This window comes from Phyllobates terribilis, unplaced genomic scaffold (assembly GCF_046119375.1).
Source record: "Phyllobates terribilis strain yellow unplaced genomic scaffold, ASM4611937v1 Scaffold_108__1_contigs__length_5656254, whole genome shotgun sequence".
Taxonomy (NCBI): domain Eukaryota; kingdom Metazoa; phylum Chordata; class Amphibia; order Anura; family Dendrobatidae; genus Phyllobates; species Phyllobates terribilis.
The window spans coordinates 1,723,673-1,741,382 of NW_027362868.1; the positions used below are offsets into that span (position 1 = coordinate 1,723,673).

The 17,710-nt window shown below is 45.2% G+C and overlaps 13 non-coding genes across 13 annotated transcripts; all 13 read left to right on the plus strand.

Moving 5' to 3' along the window:
* Positions 1 to 915: 915 nt before the first annotated feature.
* LOC141199265 (U2 spliceosomal RNA) lies at positions 916 to 1,106 on the plus strand. The gene has a single exon (XR_012271022.1). It is a non-coding gene; the product is annotated as a U2 spliceosomal RNA (small nuclear RNA).
* Positions 1,107 to 2,227: 1,121 nt separating this feature from the next.
* LOC141199266 (U2 spliceosomal RNA) lies at positions 2,228 to 2,418 on the plus strand. Its single transcript, XR_012271023.1, has one exon. It is a non-coding gene; the product is annotated as a U2 spliceosomal RNA (small nuclear RNA).
* Positions 2,419 to 3,539: 1,121 nt separating this feature from the next.
* Positions 3,540 to 3,730, plus strand: LOC141199268 (U2 spliceosomal RNA). The gene has a single exon (XR_012271025.1). It is a non-coding gene; the product is annotated as a U2 spliceosomal RNA (small nuclear RNA).
* Positions 3,731 to 4,850: 1,120 nt separating this feature from the next.
* On the plus strand, positions 4,851 to 5,041 carry LOC141199269 (U2 spliceosomal RNA). The gene has a single exon (XR_012271026.1). It is a non-coding gene; the product is annotated as a U2 spliceosomal RNA (small nuclear RNA).
* Positions 5,042 to 6,161: 1,120 nt separating this feature from the next.
* On the plus strand, positions 6,162 to 6,352 carry LOC141199270 (U2 spliceosomal RNA). The gene has a single exon (XR_012271027.1). It is a non-coding gene; the product is annotated as a U2 spliceosomal RNA (small nuclear RNA).
* A 1,121-nt stretch (positions 6,353 to 7,473) lies between these two features.
* LOC141200761 (U2 spliceosomal RNA) lies at positions 7,474 to 7,664 on the plus strand. The gene has a single exon (XR_012272472.1). It is a non-coding gene; the product is annotated as a U2 spliceosomal RNA (small nuclear RNA).
* A 1,122-nt stretch (positions 7,665 to 8,786) lies between these two features.
* Positions 8,787 to 8,977, plus strand: LOC141199271 (U2 spliceosomal RNA). Its single transcript, XR_012271028.1, has one exon. It is a non-coding gene; the product is annotated as a U2 spliceosomal RNA (small nuclear RNA).
* Positions 8,978 to 10,097: 1,120 nt separating this feature from the next.
* On the plus strand, positions 10,098 to 10,288 carry LOC141199272 (U2 spliceosomal RNA). The gene has a single exon (XR_012271029.1). It is a non-coding gene; the product is annotated as a U2 spliceosomal RNA (small nuclear RNA).
* A 1,121-nt stretch (positions 10,289 to 11,409) lies between these two features.
* On the plus strand, positions 11,410 to 11,600 carry LOC141200763 (U2 spliceosomal RNA). Its single transcript, XR_012272474.1, has one exon. It is a non-coding gene; the product is annotated as a U2 spliceosomal RNA (small nuclear RNA).
* A 1,121-nt stretch (positions 11,601 to 12,721) lies between these two features.
* Positions 12,722 to 12,912, plus strand: LOC141199274 (U2 spliceosomal RNA). The gene has a single exon (XR_012271031.1). It is a non-coding gene; the product is annotated as a U2 spliceosomal RNA (small nuclear RNA).
* Positions 12,913 to 14,029: 1,117 nt separating this feature from the next.
* On the plus strand, positions 14,030 to 14,220 carry LOC141199275 (U2 spliceosomal RNA). Its single transcript, XR_012271032.1, has one exon. It is a non-coding gene; the product is annotated as a U2 spliceosomal RNA (small nuclear RNA).
* Positions 14,221 to 15,342: 1,122 nt separating this feature from the next.
* LOC141200675 (U2 spliceosomal RNA) lies at positions 15,343 to 15,533 on the plus strand. The gene has a single exon (XR_012272388.1). It is a non-coding gene; the product is annotated as a U2 spliceosomal RNA (small nuclear RNA).
* Positions 15,534 to 16,651: 1,118 nt separating this feature from the next.
* Positions 16,652 to 16,842, plus strand: LOC141199276 (U2 spliceosomal RNA). Its single transcript, XR_012271033.1, has one exon. It is a non-coding gene; the product is annotated as a U2 spliceosomal RNA (small nuclear RNA).
* The last annotated feature ends 868 nt before the right edge of the window (positions 16,843 to 17,710 follow it).

Below are 17,710 nucleotides of genomic sequence, written 5' to 3' on the forward strand. Positions count from 1 at the left end.
TAATGCAATGCTATCTATCTAGCTCTCCCTCTATACTTCCTTTTGGATAAACAGACATATTAGGCAAGCATTTTGGAGCTTTCACCTAAATAACTACAGGTGGTGAGATAAGCTGCACAATATAATTGACCTTTCAGTATATTGTTGCACACACACCATCTATTTAGCAAATGCCCTTGTTATCAACAGCAGCCTTTTAAACTCACCTGAGCTAACAGGTATGTGAGCTGGTTACTCTGCTGCGCTTAAAATTTCTTTTTTGGTTTGCTACAATGCCTTTTCTGAAACGTTGTCTCCCTCTGCTGGAACACTGACTTCTTTCATTTAATGCCTGCAGACTATAAAAGAGAAACCAACCCAAAAAGTTTGGTTGATTAGTCTGTGGCATTCTTTTAAACTGTTGCTTATGGCGGTCTCTGTGAGCTTCTCAGTGACATTCAGCCATCCAGGTATCCCGCCTGCAGTAGACGGAATGTGGCAATGGAACGCTGGCTGCGCCTGTCATAATAGGCTCTGAGCCTTTATATACCTGCGCACAGCAGCAGCCACCTTCAGTCTGCTGCTGGACAGCCAGCAGCAGCAGCAGCAGGAGAGGTAATTAATCAGCAACCCTCCTGCTAAGGGTAGACAGCTGCTCGTTCCACCCCCCCCCCCCGCCTTAATTGGTTCTCCTCCCTTCCAACGGTGTTGAGGCGGGTGGGAACAGCCGGGGGTTGAGGGTACTGTGCTAAAAGAGGTGGAGTTATGCAGATCTAAAACGCGTGGATTACAGCAGCAGCAAACCGAAAAGTGCAGGCATGTGAGGGATCTAGAGGTTGACAGCATGTCTTCTTAACGGGAGTCCAGGTGGCCATCTCCACAAATGGACTTTTCAGAATCCTTGGGTGGCACCGTAGTCGGAAACCAATTCTGGTTATCGCTTCTCGGCCTTTTGGCTAAGATCAAGTGTAGTATCTGTTCTTATCAGTTTAATATCTGATACGTCCCCTATCTGGGGACCATATATTAAATGGATTTTTAGAACAGGGAGATGGAAAAAGAGCTTGCTCTGTCCACTCCACGCATTGACCTGGTATTGCAGTATCTCCAGGACCGGTGCACCCCTTCTTTAATGCAGTTTCTAAAATCAGAAAGAATTGAATTCAATGCTTTTTGTTCATTTTGCTTGTTTGTCGGATTTTGGGATGGACTCTTTGGCTTTGCTTTTCTTCTCCTCATTGGATTTTTCATGTTAAAAGTTGCAGAAGCCAGATGACAAGCTCATTTTGGTTCAACTTCAGCAACTGTGCATTGCATTGCCATGTAATGTAATGTAATGCAATGCTATCTATCTAGCTCTCCCTCTATACTTCCTTTTGGATAAACAGACATATTAGGCAAGCATTTTGGAGCTTTCACCTACATAACTACAGGTGGTGAGATAAGCTGCACAATATAATTGACCTTTCAGTATATTGTTGCACACACACCATCTATTTAGCAAATGCCCTTGTTATCAACAGCAGCCTTTTAAACTCACCTGAGCTAACAGGTATGTGAGCTGGTTACTCTGCTGCGCTTAAAATTTCTTTTTTGGTTTGCTACAATGCCTTTTCTGAAACGTTGTCTCCCTCTGCTGGAACACTGACTTCTTTCATTTAATGCCTGCAGACTATAAAAGAGAAACCAACCCAAAAAGTTTGGTTGATTAGTCTGTGGCATTCTTTTAAACTGTTGCTTATGGCGGTCTCTGTGAGCTTCTCAGTGACATTCAGCCATCCAGGTATCCCGCCTGCAGTAGACGGAATGTGGCAATGGAACGCTGGCTGCGCGTGTCATAATAGGCTCTGAGCCTTTATATACCTGCGCACAGCAGCAGCCACCTTCAGTCTGCTGCCTGACAGCCAGCAGCAGCAGCAGCAGGAGAGGTAATTAATCAGCAACCCTCCTGCTAAGGGTAGACAGCTGCTCGTTCCACCCCCCCCCCCGCCTTAATTGGTTCTCCTCCCTTCCAACGGTGTTGAGGCGGGTGGGAACAGCCGGGGGTTGAGGGTACTGTGCTAAAAGAGGTGGAGTTATGCAGATCTAAAACGCGTGGATTGCAGCAGCAGCAAGCCGAAAAGTGCAGGCATGTGAGGGATCTAGAGGTTGACAGCATGTCTTCTTAACGGGAGTCCAGGTGGCCATCTCCACAAATGGACTTTTCAGAATCCTTGGGTGGCACCGTAGTCGGAAACCAATTCTGGTTATCGCTTCTCGGCCTTTTGGCTAAGATCAAGTGTAGTATCTGTTCTTATCAGTTTAATATCTGATACGTCCCCTATCTGGGGACCATATATTAAATGGATTTTTAGAACAGGGAGATGGAAAAAGAGCTTGCTCTGTCCACTCCACGCATTGACCTGGTATTGCAGTATCTCCAGGACCGGTGCACCCCTTCTTTAATGCAGTTTCTAAAATCAGAAAGAATTGAATTCAATGCTTTTTGTTCATTTTGCTTGTTTGTCGGATTTTGGGATGGACTCTTTGGCTTTGCTTTTCTTCTCCTCATTGGATTTTTCATGTTAAAAGTTGCAGAAGCCAGATGACAAGCTCATTTTGGTTCAACTTCAGCAACTGTGCATTGCATTGCCATGTAATGTAATGTAATGCAATGCTATCTATCTAGCTCTCCCTCTATACTTCCTTTTGGATAAACAGACATATTAGGCAAGCATTTTGGAGCTTTCACCTAAATAACTACAGGTGGTGAGATAAGCTGCACAATATAATTGACCTTTCAGTATATTGTTGCACACACACCATCTATTTAGCAAATGCCCTTGTTATCAACAGCAGCCTTTTAAACTCACCTGAGCTAACAGGTATGTGAGCTGGTTACTCTGCTGCGCTTAAAATTTCTTTTTTGGTTTGCTACAATGCCTTTTCTGAAACGTTGTCTCCCTCTGCTGGAACACTGACTTCTTTCATTTAATGCCTGCAGACTATAAAAGAGAAACCAACCCAAAAAGTTTGGTTGATTAGTCTGTGGCATTCTTTTAAACTGTTGCTTATGGCGGTCTCTGTGAGCTTCTCAGTGACATTCAGCCATCCAGGTATCCCGCCTGCAGTAGACGGAATGTGGCAATGGAACGCTGGCTGCGCGTGTCATAATAGGCTCTGAGCCTTTATATACCTGCGCACAGCAGCAGCCACCTTCAGTCTGCTGCTGGACAGCCAGCAGCAGCAGCAGCAGGAGAGGTAATTAATCAGCAACCCTCCTGCTAAGGGTAGACAGCTGCTCGTTCCACCCTCCCCCCCGCCTTAATTGGTTCTCCTCCCTTCCAACGGTGTTGAGGCGGGTGGGAACAGCCGGGGGTTGAGGGTACTGTGCTAAAAGAGGTGGAGTTATGCAGATCTAAAACGCGTGGATTGCAGCAGCAGCAAGCCGAAAAGTGCAGGCATGTGAGGGATCTAGAGGTTGACAGCATGTCTTCTTAACGGGAGTCCAGGTGGCCATCTCCACAAATGGACTTTTCAGAATCCTTGGGTGGCACCGTAGTCGGAAACCAATTCTGGTTATCGCTTCTCGGCCTTTTGGCTAAGATCAAGTGTAGTATCTGTTCTTATCAGTTTAATATCTGATACGTCCCCTATCTGGGGACCATATATTAAATGGATTTTTAGAACAGGGAGATGGAAAAAGAGCTTGCTCTGTCCACTCCACGCATTGACCTGGTATTGCAGTATCTCCAGGACCGGTGCACCCCTTCTTTAATGCAGTTTCTAAAATCAGAAAGAATTGAATTCAATGCTTTTTGTTCATTTTGCTTGTTTGTCGGATTTTGGGATGGACTCTTTGGCTTTGCTTTTCTTCTCCTCATTGGATTTTTCATGTTAAAAGTTGCAGAAGCCAGATGACAAGCTCATTTTGGTTCAACTTCAGCAACTGTGCATTGCATTGCCATGTAATGTAATGTAATGCAATGCTATCTATCTAGCTCTCCCTCTATACTTCCTTTTGGATAAACAGACATATTAGGCAAGCATTTTGGAGCTTTCACCTAAATAACTACAGGTGGTGAGATAAGCTGCACAATATAATTGACCTTTCAGTATATTGTTGCACACACACCATCTATTTAGCAAATGCCCTTGTTATCAACAGCAGCCTTTTAAACTCACCTGAGCTAACAGGTATGTGAGCTGGTTACTCTGCTGCGCTTAAAATTTCTTTTTTGGTTTGCTACAATGCCTTTTCTGAAACGTTGTCTCCCTCTGCTGGAACACTGACTTCTTTCATTTAATGCCTGCAGACTATAAAAGAGAAACCAACCCAAAAAGTTTGGTTGATTAGTCTGTGGCATTCTTTTAAACTGTTGCTTATGGCGGTCTCTGTGAGCTTCTCAGTGACATTCAGCCATCCAGGTATCCCGCCTGCAGTAGACGGAATGTGGCAATGGAACGCTGGCTGCGCGTGTCATAATAGGCTCTGAGCCTTTATATACCTGCGCACAGCAGCAGCCACCTTCAGTCTGCTGCTGGACAGCCAGCAGCAGCAGCAGCAGGAGAGGTAATTAATCAGCAACCCTCCTGCTAAGGGTAGATAGCTGCTCGTTCCACCCCCCCCCCGCCTTAATTGGTTCTCCTCCCTTCCAACGGTGTTGAGGCGGGTGGGAACAGCCGGGGGTTGAGGGTACTGTGCTAAAAGAGGTGGAGTTATGCAGATCTAAAACGCGTGGATTGCAGCAGCAGCAAGCCGAAAAGTGCAGGCATGTGAGGGATCTAGAGGTTGACAGCATGTCTTCTTAACGGGAGTCCAGGTGGCCATCTCCACAAATGGACTTTTCAGAATCCTTGGGTGGCACCGTAGTCGGAAACCAATTCTGGTTATCGCTTCTCGGCCTTTTGGCTAAGATCAAGTGTAGTATCTGTTCTTATCAGTTTAATATCTGATACGTCCCCTATCTGGGGACCATATATTAAATGGATTTTTAGAACAGGGAGATGGAAAAAGAGCTTGCTCTGTCCACTCCACGCATTGACCTGGTATTGCAGTATCTCCAGGACCGGTGCACCCCTTCTTTAATGCAGTTTCTAAAATCAGAAAGAATTGAATTCAATGCTTTTTGTTCATTTTGCTTGTTTGTCGGATTTTGGGATGGACTCTTTGGCTTTGCTTTTCTTCTCCTCATTGGATTTTTCATGTTAAAAGTTGCAGAAGCCAGATGACAAGCTCATTTTGGTTCAACTTCAGCAACTGTGCATTGCATTGCCATGTAATGTAATGTAATGCAATGCTATCTATCTAGCTCTCCCTCTATACTTCCTTTTGGATAAACAGACATATTAGGCAAGCATTTTGGAGCTTTCACCTAAATAACTACAGGTGGTGAGATAAGCTGCACAATATAATTGACCTTTCAGTATATTGTTGCACACACACCATCTATTTAGCAAATGCCCTTGTTATCAACAGCAGCCTTTTAAACTCACCTGAGCTAACAGGTATGTGAGCTGGTTACTCTGCTGCGCTTAAAATTTCTTTTTTGGTTTGCTACAATGCCTTTTCTGAAACGTTGTCTCCCTCTGCTGGAACACTGACTTCTTTCATTTAATGCCTGCAGACTATAAAAGAGAAACCAACCCAAAAAGTTTGGTTGATTAGTCTGTGGCATTCTTTTAAACTGTTGCTTATGGCGGTCTCTGTGAGCTTCTCAGTGACATTCAGCCATCCAGGTATCCCGCCTGCAGTAGACGGAATGTGGCAATGGAACGCTGGCTGCTCGTGTCATAATAGGCTCTGAGCCTTTATATACCTGCGCACAGCAGCAGCCACCTTCAGTCTGCTGCTGGACAGCCAGCAGCAGCAGCAGCAGGAGAGGTAATTAATCAGCAACCCTCCTGCTAAGGGTAGACAGCTGCTCGTTCCACCCCCCCCCCGCCTTAATTGGTTCTCCTCCCTTCCAACGGTGTTGAGGCGGGTGGGAACAGCCGGGGGTTGAGGGTACTGTGCTAAAAGAGGTGGAGTTATGCAGATCTAAAACGCGTGGATTGCAGCAGCAGCAAGCCGAAAAGTGCAGGCATGTGAGGGATCTAGAGGTTGACAGCATGTCTTCTTAACGGGAGTCCAGGTGGCCATCTCCACAAATGGACTTTTCAGAATCCTTGGGTGGCACCGTAGTCGGAAACCAATTCTGGTTATCGCTTCTCGGCCTTTTGGCTAAGATCAAGTGTAGTATCTGTTCTTATCAGTTTAATATCTGATACGTCCCCTATCTGGGGACCATATATTAAATGGATTTTTAGAACAGGGAGATGGAAAAAGAGCTTGCTCTGTCCACTCCACGCATTGACCTGGTATTGCAGTATCTCCAGGACCGGTGCACCCCTTCTTTAATGCAGTTTCTAAAATCAGAAAGAATTGAATTCAATGCTTTTTGTTCATTTTGCTTGTTTGTCGGATTTTGGGATGGACTCTTTGGCTTTGCTTTTCTTCTCCTCATTGGATTTTTCATGTTAAAAGTTGCAGAAGCCAGATGACAAGCTCATTTTGGTTCAACTTCAGCAACTGTGCATTGCATTGCCATGTAATGTAATGTAATGCAATGCTATCTATCTAGCTCTCCCTCTATACTTCCTTTTGGATAAACAGACATATTAGGCAAGCATTTTGGAGCTTTCACCTAAATAACTACAGGTGGTGAGATAAGCTGCACAATATAATTGACCTTTCAGTATATTGTTGCACACACACCATCTATTTAGCAAATGCCCTTGTTATCAACAGCAGCCTTTTAAACTCACCTGAGCTAACAGGTATGTGAGCTGGTTACTCTGCTGCGCTTAAAATTTCTTTTTTGGTTTGCTACAATGCCTTTTCTGAAACGTTGTCTCCCTCTGCTGGAACACTGACTTCTTTCATTTAATGCCTGCAGACTATAAAAGAGAAACCAACCCAAAAAGTTTGGTTGATTAGTCTGTGGCATTCTTTTAAACTGTTGCTTATGGCGGTCTCTGTGAGCTTCTCAGTGACATTCAGCCATCCAGGTATCCCGCCTGCAGTAGACGGAATGTGGCAATGGAACGCTGGCTGCGCGTGTCATAATAGGCTCTGAGCCTTTATATACCTGCGCACAGCAGCAGCCACCTTCAGTCTGCTGCTGGACAGCCAGCAGCAGCAGCAGCAGGAGAGGTAATTAATCAGCAACCCTCCTGCTAAGGGTAGACAGCTGCTCGTTCCACCCCCCCCCCCGCCTTAATTGGTTCTCCTCCCTTTCAACGGTGTTGAGGCGGGTGGGAACACCCGGGGGTTGAGGGTACCGTGCTAAAAGAGGTGGAGTTATGCAGATCTAAAACGCGTGGATTGCAGCAGCAGCAAGCCGAAAAGTGCAGGCATGTGAGGGATCTAGAGGTTGACAGCATGTCTTCTTAACGGGAGTCCCGGTGGCCATCTCCACAAATGGACTTTTCAGAATCCTTGGGTGGCACCGTAGTCGGAAACCAATTCTGGTTATCGCTTCTCGGCCTTTTGGCTAAGATCAAGTGTAGTATCTGTTCTTATCAGTTTAATATCTGATACGTCCCCTATCTGGGGACCATATATTAAATGGATTTTTAGAACAGGTAGATGGAAAAAGAGCTTGCTCTGTCCACTCCACGAATTGACCTGGTATTGCAGTATCTCCAGGACCGGTGCACCCCTTCTTTAATGCAGTTTCTAAAATCAGAAAGAATTGAATTCAATGCTTTTTGTTCATTTTGCTTGTTTGTCGGATTTTGGGATGGACTCTTTGGCTTTGCTTTTCTTCTCCTCATTGGATTTTTCATGTTAAAAGTTGCAGAAGCCAGATGACAAGCTCATTTTGGTTCAACTTCAGCAACTGTGCATTGCATTGCCATGTAATGTAATGTAATGCAATGCTATCTATCTAGCTCTCCCTCTATACTTCCTTTTGGATAAACAGACATATTAGGCAAGCATTTTGGAGCTTTCACCTAAATAACTACAGGTGGTGAGATAAGCTGCACAATATAATTGACCTTTCAGTATATTGTTGCACACACACCATCTATTTAGCAAATGCCCTTGTTATCAACAGCAGCCTTTTAAACTCACCTGAGCTAACAGGTATGTGAGCTGGTTACTCTGCTGCGCTTAAAATTTCTTTTTTGGTTTGCTACAATGCCTTTTCTGAAACGTTGTCTCCCTCTGCTGGAACACTGACTTCTTTCATTTAATGCCTGCAGACTATAAAAGAGAAACCAACCCAAAAGGTTTGGTTGATTAGTCTGTGGCATTCTTTTAAACTGTTGCTTATGGCGGTCTCTGTGAGCTTCTCAGTGACATTCAGCCATCCAGGTATCCCGCCTGCAGTAGACGGAATGTGGCAATGGAACGCTGGCTGCGCGTGTCATAATAGGCTCTGAGCCTTTATATACCTGCGCACAGCAGCAGCCACCTTCAGTCTGCTGCTGGACAGCCAGCAGCAGCAGCAGCAGGAGAGGTAATTAATCAGCAACCCTCCTGCTAAGGGTAGACAGCTGCTCGTTCCACCCCCCCCCCCCGCCTTAATTGGTTCTCCTCCCTTCCAACGGTGTTGAGGCGGGTGGGAACAGCCGGGGGTTGAGGGTACTGTGCTAAAAGAGGTGGAGTTATGCAGATCTAAAACGCGTGGATTGCAGCAGCAGCAAGCCGAAAAGTGCAGGCATGTGAGGGATCTAGAGGTTGACAGCATGTCTTCTTAACGGGAGTCCAGGTGGCCATCTCCACAAATGGACTTTTCAGAATCCTTGGGTGGCACCGTAGTCGGAAACCAATTCTGGTTATCGCTTCTCGGCCTTTTGGCTAAGATCAAGTGTAGTATCTGTTCTTATCAGTTTAATATCTGATACGTCCCCTATCTGGGGACCATATATTAAATGGATTTTTAGAACAGGGAGATGGAAAAAGAGCTTGCTCTGTCCACTCCACGCATTGACCTGGTATTGCAGTATCTCCAGGACCGGTGCACCCCTTCTTTAATGCAGTTTCTAAAATCAGAAAGAATTGAATTCAATGCTTTTTGTTCATTTTGCTTGTTTGTCGGATTTTGGGATGGACTCTTTGGCTTTGCTTTTCTTCTCCTCATTGGATTTTTCATGTTAAAAGTTGCAGAAGCCAGATGACAAGCTCATTTTGGTTCAACTTCAGCAACTGTGCATTGCATTGCCATGTAATGTAATGTAATGCAATGCTATCTATCTAGCTCTCCCTCTATACTTCCTTTTGGATAAACAGACATATTAGGCAAGCATTTTGGAGCTTTCACCTAAATAACTACAGGTGGTGAGATAAGCTGCACAATATAATTGACCTTTCAGTATATTGTTGCACACACACCATCTATTTAGCAAATGCCCTTGTTATCAACAGCAGCCTTTTAAACTCACCTGAGCTAACAGGTATGTGAGCTGGTTACTCTGCTGCGCTTAAAATTTCTTTTTTGGTTTGCTACAATGCCTTTTCTGAAACGTTGTCTCCCTCTGCTGGAACACTGACTTCTTTCATTTAATGCCTGCAGACTATAAAAGAGAAACCAACCCAAAAAGTTTGGTTGATTAGTCTGTGGCATTCTTTTAAACTGTTGCTTATGGCGGTCTCTGTGAGCTTCTCAGTGACATTCAGCCATCCAGGTATCCCGCCTGCAGTAGACGGAATGTGGCAATGGAACGCTGGCTGCTCGTGTCATAATAGGCTCTGAGCCTTTATATACCTGCGCACAGCAGCAGCCACCTTCAGTCTGCTGCTGGACAGCCAGCAGCAGCAGCAGCAGGAGAGGTAATTAATCAGCAACCCTCCTGCTAAGGGTAGACAGCTGCTCGTTCCACCCCCCCCCCGCCTTAATTGGTTCTCCTCCCTTCCAACGGTGTTGAGGCGGGTGGGAACAGCCGGGGGTTGAGGGTACTGTGCTAAAAGAGGTGGAGTTATGCAGATCTAAAACGCGTGGATTGCAGCAGCAGCAAGCCGAAAAGTGCAGGCATGTGAGGGATCTAGAGGTTGACAGCATGTCTTCTCAACGGGAGTCCAGGTGGCCATCTCCACAAATGGACTTTTCAGAATCCTTGGGTGGCACCGTAGTCGGAAACCAATTCTGGTTATCGCTTCTCGGCCTTTTGGCTAAGATCAAGTGTAGTATCTGTTCTTATCAGTTTAATATCTGATACGTCCCCTATCTGGGGACCATATATTAAATGGATTTTTAGAACAGGGAGATGGAAAAAGAGCTTGCTCTGTCCACTCCACGCATTGACCTGGTATTGCAGTATCTCCAGGACCGGTGCACCCCTTCTTTAATGCAGTTTCTAAAATCAGAAAGAATTGAATTCAATGCTTTTTGTTCATTTTGCTTGTTTGTCGGATTTTGGGATGGACTCTTTGGCTTTGCTTTTCTTCTCCTCATTGGATTTTTCATGTTAAAAGTTGCAGAAGCCAGATGACAAGCTCATTTTGGTTCAACTTCAGCAACTGTGCATTGCATTGCCATGTAATGTAATGTAATGCAATGCTATCTATCTAGCTCTCCCTCTATACTTCCTTTTGGATAAACAGACATATTAGGCAAGCATTTTGGAGCTTTCACCTAAATAACTACAGGTGGTGAGATAAGCTGCACAATATAATTGACCTTTCAGTATATTGTTGCACACACACCATCTATTTAGCAAATGCCCTTGTTATCAACAGCAGCCTTTTAAACTCACCTGAGCTAACAGGTATGTGAGCTGGTTACTCTGCTGCGCTTAAAATTTCTTTTTTGGTTTGCTACAATGCCTTTTCTGAAACGTTGTCTCCCTCTGCTGGAACACTGACTTCTTTCATTTAATGCCTGCAGACTATAAAAGAGAAACCAACCCAAAAAGTTTGGTTGATTAGTCTGTGGCATTCTTTTAAACTGTTGCTTATGGCGGTCTCTGTGAGCTTCTCAGTGACATTCAGCCATCCAGGTATCCCGCCTGCAGTAGACGGAATGTGGCAATGGAACGCTGGCTGCGCGTGTCATAATAGGCTCTGAGCCTTTATATACCTGCGCACAGCAGCAGCCACCTTCAGTCTGCTGCTGGACAGCCAGCAGCAGCAGCAGCAGGAGAGGTAATTAATCAGCAACCCTCCTGCTAAGGGTAGACAGCTGCTCGTTCCACCCCCCCCCCCGCCTTAATTGGTTCTCCTCCCTTTCAACGGTGTTGAGGCGGGTGGGAACACCCGGGGGTTGAGGGTACCGTGCTAAAAGAGGTGGAGTTATGCAGATCTAAAACGCGTGGATTGCAGCAGCAGCAAGCCGAAAAGTGCAGGCATGTGAGGGATCTAGAGGTTGACAGCATGTCTTCTTAACGGGAGTCCCGGTGGCCATCTCCACAAATGGACTTTTCAGAATCCTTGGGTGGCACCGTAGTCGGAAACCAATTCTGGTTATCGCTTCTCGGCCTTTTGGCTAAGATCAAGTGTAGTATCTGTTCTTATCAGTTTAATATCTGATACGTCCCCTATCTGGGGACCATATATTAAATGGATTTTTAGAACAGGTAGATGGAAAAAGAGCTTGCTCTGTCCACTCCACGAATTGACCTGGTATTGCAGTATCTCCAGGACCGGTGCACCCCTTCTTTAATGCAGTTTCTAAAATCAGAAAGAATTGAATTCAATGCTTTTTGTTCATTTTGCTTGTTTGTCGGATTTTGGGATGGACTCTTTGGCTTTGCTTTTCTTCTCCTCATTGGATTTTTCATGTTAAAAGTTGCAGAAGCCAGATGACAAGCTCATTTTGGTTCAACTTCAGCAACTGTGCATTGCATTGCCATGTAATGTAATGTAATGCAATGCTATCTATCTAGCTCTCCCTCTATACTTCCTTTTGGATAAACAGACATATTAGGCAAGCATTTTGGAGCTTTCACCTAAATAACTACAGGTGGTGAGATAAGCTGCACAATATAATTGACCTTTCAGTATATTGTTGCACACACACCATCTATTTAGCAAATGCCCTTGTTATCAACAGCAGCCTTTTAAACTCACCTGAGCTAACAGGTATGTGAGCTGGTTACTCTGCTGCGCTTAAAATTTCTTTTTTGGTTTGCTACAATGCCTTTTCTGAAACGTTGTCTCCCTCTGCTGGAACACTGACTTCTTTCATTTAATGCCTGCAGACTATAAAAGAGAAACCAACCCAAAAGGTTTGGTTGATTAGTCTGTGGCATTCTTTTAAACTGTTGCTTATGGCGGTCTCTGTGAGCTTCTCAGTGACATTCAGCCATCCAGGTATCCCGCCTGCAGTAGACGGAATGTGGCAATGGAACGCTGGCTGCGCGTGTCATAATAGGCTCTGAGCCTTTATATACCTGCGCACAGCAGCAGCCACCTTCAGTCTGCTGCTGGACAGCCAGCAGCAGCAGCAGCAGGAGAGGTAATTAATCAGCAACCCTCCTGCTAAGGGTAGACAGCTGCTCGTTCCACCCCCCCCCCCGCCTTAATTGGTTCTCCTCCCTTCCAACGGTGTTGAGGCGGGTGGGAACAGCCGGGGGTTGAGGGTACTGTGCTAAAAGAGGTGGAGTTATGCAGATCTAAAACGCGTGGATTGCAGCAGCAGCAAGCCGAAAAGTGCAGGCATGTGAGGGATCTAGAGGTTGACAGCATGTCTTCTTAACGGGAGTCCAGGTGGCCATCTCCACAAATGGACTTTTCAGAATCCTTGGGTGGCACCGTAGTCGGAAACCAATTCTGGTTATCGCTTCTCGGCCTTTTGGCTAAGATCAAGTGTAGTATCTGTTCTTATCAGTTTAATATCTGATACGTCCCCTATCTGGGGACCATATATTAAATGGATTTTTAGAACAGGGAGATGGAAAAAGAGCTTGCTCTGTCCACTCCACGCATTGACCTGGTATTGCAGTATCTCCAGGACCGGTGCACCCCTTCTTTAATGCAGTTTCTAAAATCAGAAAGAATTGAATTCAATGCTTTTTGTTCATTTTGCTTGTTTGTCGGATTTTGGGATGGACTCTTTGGCTTTGCTTTTCTTCTCCTCATTGGATTTTTCATGTTAAAAGTTGCAGAAGCCAGATGACAAGCTCATTTTGGTTCAACTTCAGCAACTGTGCATTGCATTGCCATGTAATGTAATGTAATGCAATGCTATCTATCTAGCTCTCCCTCTATACTTCCTTTTGGATAAACAGACATATTAGGCAAGCATTTTGGAGCTTTCACCTAAATAACTACAGGTGGTGAGATAAGCTGCACAATATAATTGACCTTTCAGTATATTGTTGCACACACACCATCTATTTAGCAAATGCCCTTGTTATCAACAGCAGCCTTTTAAACTCACCTGAGCTAACAGGTATGTGAGCTGGTTACTCTGCTGCGCTTAAAATTTCTTTTTTGGTTTGCTACAATGCCTTTTCTGAAACGTTGTCTCCCTCTGCTGGAACACTGACTTCTTTCATTTAATGCCTGCAGACTATAAAAGAGAAACCAACCCAAAAAGTTTGGTTGATTAGTCTGTGGCATTCTTTTAAACTGTTGCTTATGGCGGTCTCTGTGAGCTTCTCAGTGACATTCAGCCATCCAGGTATCCCGCCTGCAGTAGACGGAATGTGGCAATGGAACGCTGGCTGCGCGTGTCATAATAGGCTCTGAGCCTTTATATACCTGCGCACAGCAGCAGCCACCTTCAGTCTGCTGCTGGACAGCCAGCAGCAGCAGCAGCAGGAGAGGTAATTAATCAGCAACCCTCCTGCTAAGGGTAGACAGCTGCTCGTTCCACCCCCCCCCCGCCTTAATTGGTTCTCCCTTCCAACGGTGTTGAGGCGGGTGGGAACAGCCGGGGGTTGAGGGTACTGTGCTAAAAGAGGTGGAGTTATGCAGATCTAAAACGCGTGGATTGCAGCAGCAGCAAGCCGAAAAGTGCAGGCATGTGAGGGATCTAGAGGTTGACAGCATGTCTTCTTAACGGGAGTCCAGGTGGCCATCTCCACAAATGGACTTTTCAGAATCCTTGGGTGGCACCGTAGTCGGAAACCAATTCTGGTTATCGCTTCTCGGCCTTTTGGCTAAGATCAAGTGTAGTATCTGTTCTTATCAGTTTAATATCTGATACGTCCCCTATCTGGGGACCATATATTAAATGGATTTTTAGAACAGGGAGATGGAAAAAGAGCTTGCTCTGTCCACTCCACGCATTGACCTGGTATTGCAGTATCTCCAGGACCGGTGCACCCCTTCTTTAATGCAGTTTCTAAAATCAGAAAGAATTGAATTCAATGCTTTTTGTTCATTTTGCTTGTTTGTCGGATTTTGGGATGGACTCTTTGGCTTTGTTTTTCTTCTCCTCATTGGATTTTTCATGTTAAAAGTTGCAGAAGCCAGATGACAAGCTCATTTTGGTTCAACTTCAGCAACTGTGCATTGCATTGCCATGTAATGTAATGTAATGCAATGCTATCTATCTAGCTCTCCCTCTATACTTCCTTTTGGATAAACAGACATATTAGGCAAGCATTTTGGAGCTTTCACCTAAATAACTACAGGTGGTGAGATAAGCTGCACAATATAATTGACCTTTCAGTATATTGTTGCACACACACCATCTATTTAGCAAATGCCCTTGTTATCAACAGCAGCCTTTTAAACTCACCTGAGCTAACAGGTATGTGAGCTGGTTACTCTGCTGCGCTTAAAATTTCTTTTTTGGTTTGCTACAATGCCTTTTCTGAAACGTTGTCTCCCTCTGCTGGAACACTGACTTCTTTCATTTAATGCCTGCAGACTATAAAAGAGAAACCAACCCAAAAAGTTTGGTTGATTAGTCTGTGGCATTCTTTTAAACTGTTGCTTATGGCGGTCTCTGTGAGCTTCTCAGTGACATTCAGCCATCCAGGTATCCCGCCTGCAGTAGACGGAATGTGGCAATGGAACGCTGGCTGAGCGTGTCATAATAGGCTCTGAGCCTTTATATACCTGCGCACAGCAGCAGCCACCTTCAGTCTGCTGCTGGACAGCCAGCAGCAGCAGCAGCAGGAGAGGTAATTAATCAGCAACCCTCCTGCTAAGGGTAGACAGCTGCTCGTTCCACCCCCCCCCCCCGCCTTAATTGGTTCTCCTCCCTTCCAACGGTGTTGAGGCGGGTGGGAACAGCCGGGGGTTGAGGGTACTGTGCTAAAAGAGGTGGAGTTATGCAGATCTAAAACGCGTGGATTGCAGCAGCAGCAAGCCGAAAAGTGCAGGCATGTGAGGGATCTAGAGGTTGACAGCATGTCTTCTTAACGGGAGTCCAGGTGGCCATCTCCACAAATGGACTTTTCAGAATCCTTGGGTGGCACCGTAGTCGGAAACCAATTCTGGTTATCGCTTCTCGGCCTTTTGGCTAAGATCAAGTGTAGTATCTGTTCTTATCAGTTTAATGTCTGATACGTCCCCTATCTGGGGACCATATATTAAATGGATTATTAGAACAGGGAGATGGAAAAAGAGCTTGCTCTGTCCACTCCACGCATTGACCTGGTATTGCAGTATCTCCAGGACCGGTGCACCCCTTCTTTAATGCAGTTTCTAAAATCAGAAAGAATTGAATTCAATGCTTTTTGTTCATTTTGCTTGTTTGTCGGATTTTGGGATGGACTCTTTGGCTTTGCTTTTCTTCTCCTCATTGGATTTTTCATGTTAAAAGTTGCAGAAGCCAGATGACAAGCTCATTTTGGTTCAACTTCAGCAACTGTGAATTGCATTGCCATGTAATGTAATGTAATGCAATGCTATCTATCTAGCTCTCCCTCTATACTTCCTTTTGGATAAACAGACATATTAGGCAAGCATTTTGGAGCTTTCACCTAAATAACTACAGGTGGTGAGATAAGCTGCACAATATAATTGACCTTTCAGTATATTGTTGCACACACACCATCTATTTAGCAAATGCCCTTGTTATCAACAGCAGCCTTTTAAACTCACCTGAGCTAACAGGTATGTGAGCTGGTTACTCTGCTGCGCTTAAAATTTCTTTTTTGGTTTGCTACAATGCCTTTTCTGAAACGTTGTCTCCCTCTGCTGGAACACTGACTTCTTTCATTTAATGCCTGCAGACTATAAAAGAGAAACCAACCCAAAAAGTTTGGTTGATTAGTCTGTGGCATTCTTTTAAACTGTTGCTTATGGCGGTCTCTGTGAGCTTCTCAGTGACATTCAGCCATCCAGGTATCCCGCCTGCAGTAGACGGAATGTGGCAATGGAACGCTGGCTGCGCGTGTCATAATAGGCTCTGAGCCTTTATATACCTGCGCACAGCAGCAGCCACCTTCAGTCTGCTGCTGGACAGCCAGCAGCAGCAGCAGGAGAGGTAATTAATCAGCAACCCTCCTGCTAAGGGTAGACAGCTGCTCGTTCCACCCCCCCCCCCGCCTTAATTGGTTCTCCTCCCTTCCAACGGTGTTGAGGCGGGTGGGAACAGCCGGGGGTTGAGGGTACTGTGCTAAAAGAGGTGGAGTTATGCAGATCTAAAACGCGTGGATTGCAGCAGCAGCAAGCCGAAAAGTGCAGGCATGTGAGGGATCTAGAGGTTGACAGCATGTCTTCTTAACGGGAGTCCAGGTGGCCATCTCCACAAATGGACTTTTCAGAATCCTTGGGTGGCACCGTAGTCGGAAACCAATTCTGGTTATCGCTTCTCGGCCTTTTGGCTAAGATCAAGTGTAGTATCTGTTCTTATCAGTTTAATATCTGATACGTCCCCTATCTGGGGACCATATATTAAATGGATTTTTAGAACAGGGAGATGGAAAAAGAGCTTGCTCTGTCCACTCCACGCATTGACCTGGTATTGCAGTATCTCCAGGACCGGTGCACCCCTTCTTTAATGCAGTTTCTAAAATCAGAAAGAATTGAATTCAATGCTTTTTGTTCATTTTGCTTGTTTGTCGGATTTTGGGATGGACTCTTTGGCTTTGCTTTTCTTCTCCTCATTGGATTTTTCATGTTAAAAGTTGCAGAAGCCAGATGACAAGCTCATTTTGGTTCAACTTCAGCAACTGTGCATTGCATTGCCATGTAATGTAATGTAATGCAATGCTATCTATCTAGCTCTCCCTCTATACTTCCTTTTGGATAAACAGACATATTAGGCAAGCATTTTGGAGCTTTCACCTAAATAACTACAGGTGGTGAGATAAGCTGCACAATATAATTGACCTTTCAGTATATTGTTGCACACACACCATCTATTTAGCAAATGCCCTTGTTATCAACAGCAGCCTTTTAAACTCACCTGAGCTAACAGGTATGTGAGCTGGTTACTCTGCTGCGCTTAAAATTTCTTTTTTGGTTTGCTACAATGCCTTTTCTGAAACGTTGTCTCCCTCTGCTGGAACACTGACTTCTTTCATTTAATGCCTGCAGACTATAAAAGAGAAACCAACCCAAAAAGTTTGGTTGATTAGTCTGTGGCATTCTTTTAAACTGTTGCTTATGGCGGTCTCTGTGAGCTTCTCAGTGACATTCAGCCATCCAGGTATCCCGCCTGCAGTAGACGGAATGTGGCAATGGAACGCTGGCTGAGCGTGTCATAATAGGCTCTGAGCCTTTATATACCTGCGCACAGCAGCAGCCACCTTCAGTCTGCTGCTGGACAGCCAGCAGCAGCAGCAGCAGGAGAGGTAATTAATCAGCAACCCTCCTGCTAAGGGTAGACAGCTGCTCGTTCCACCCCCCCCCCCCCCGCCT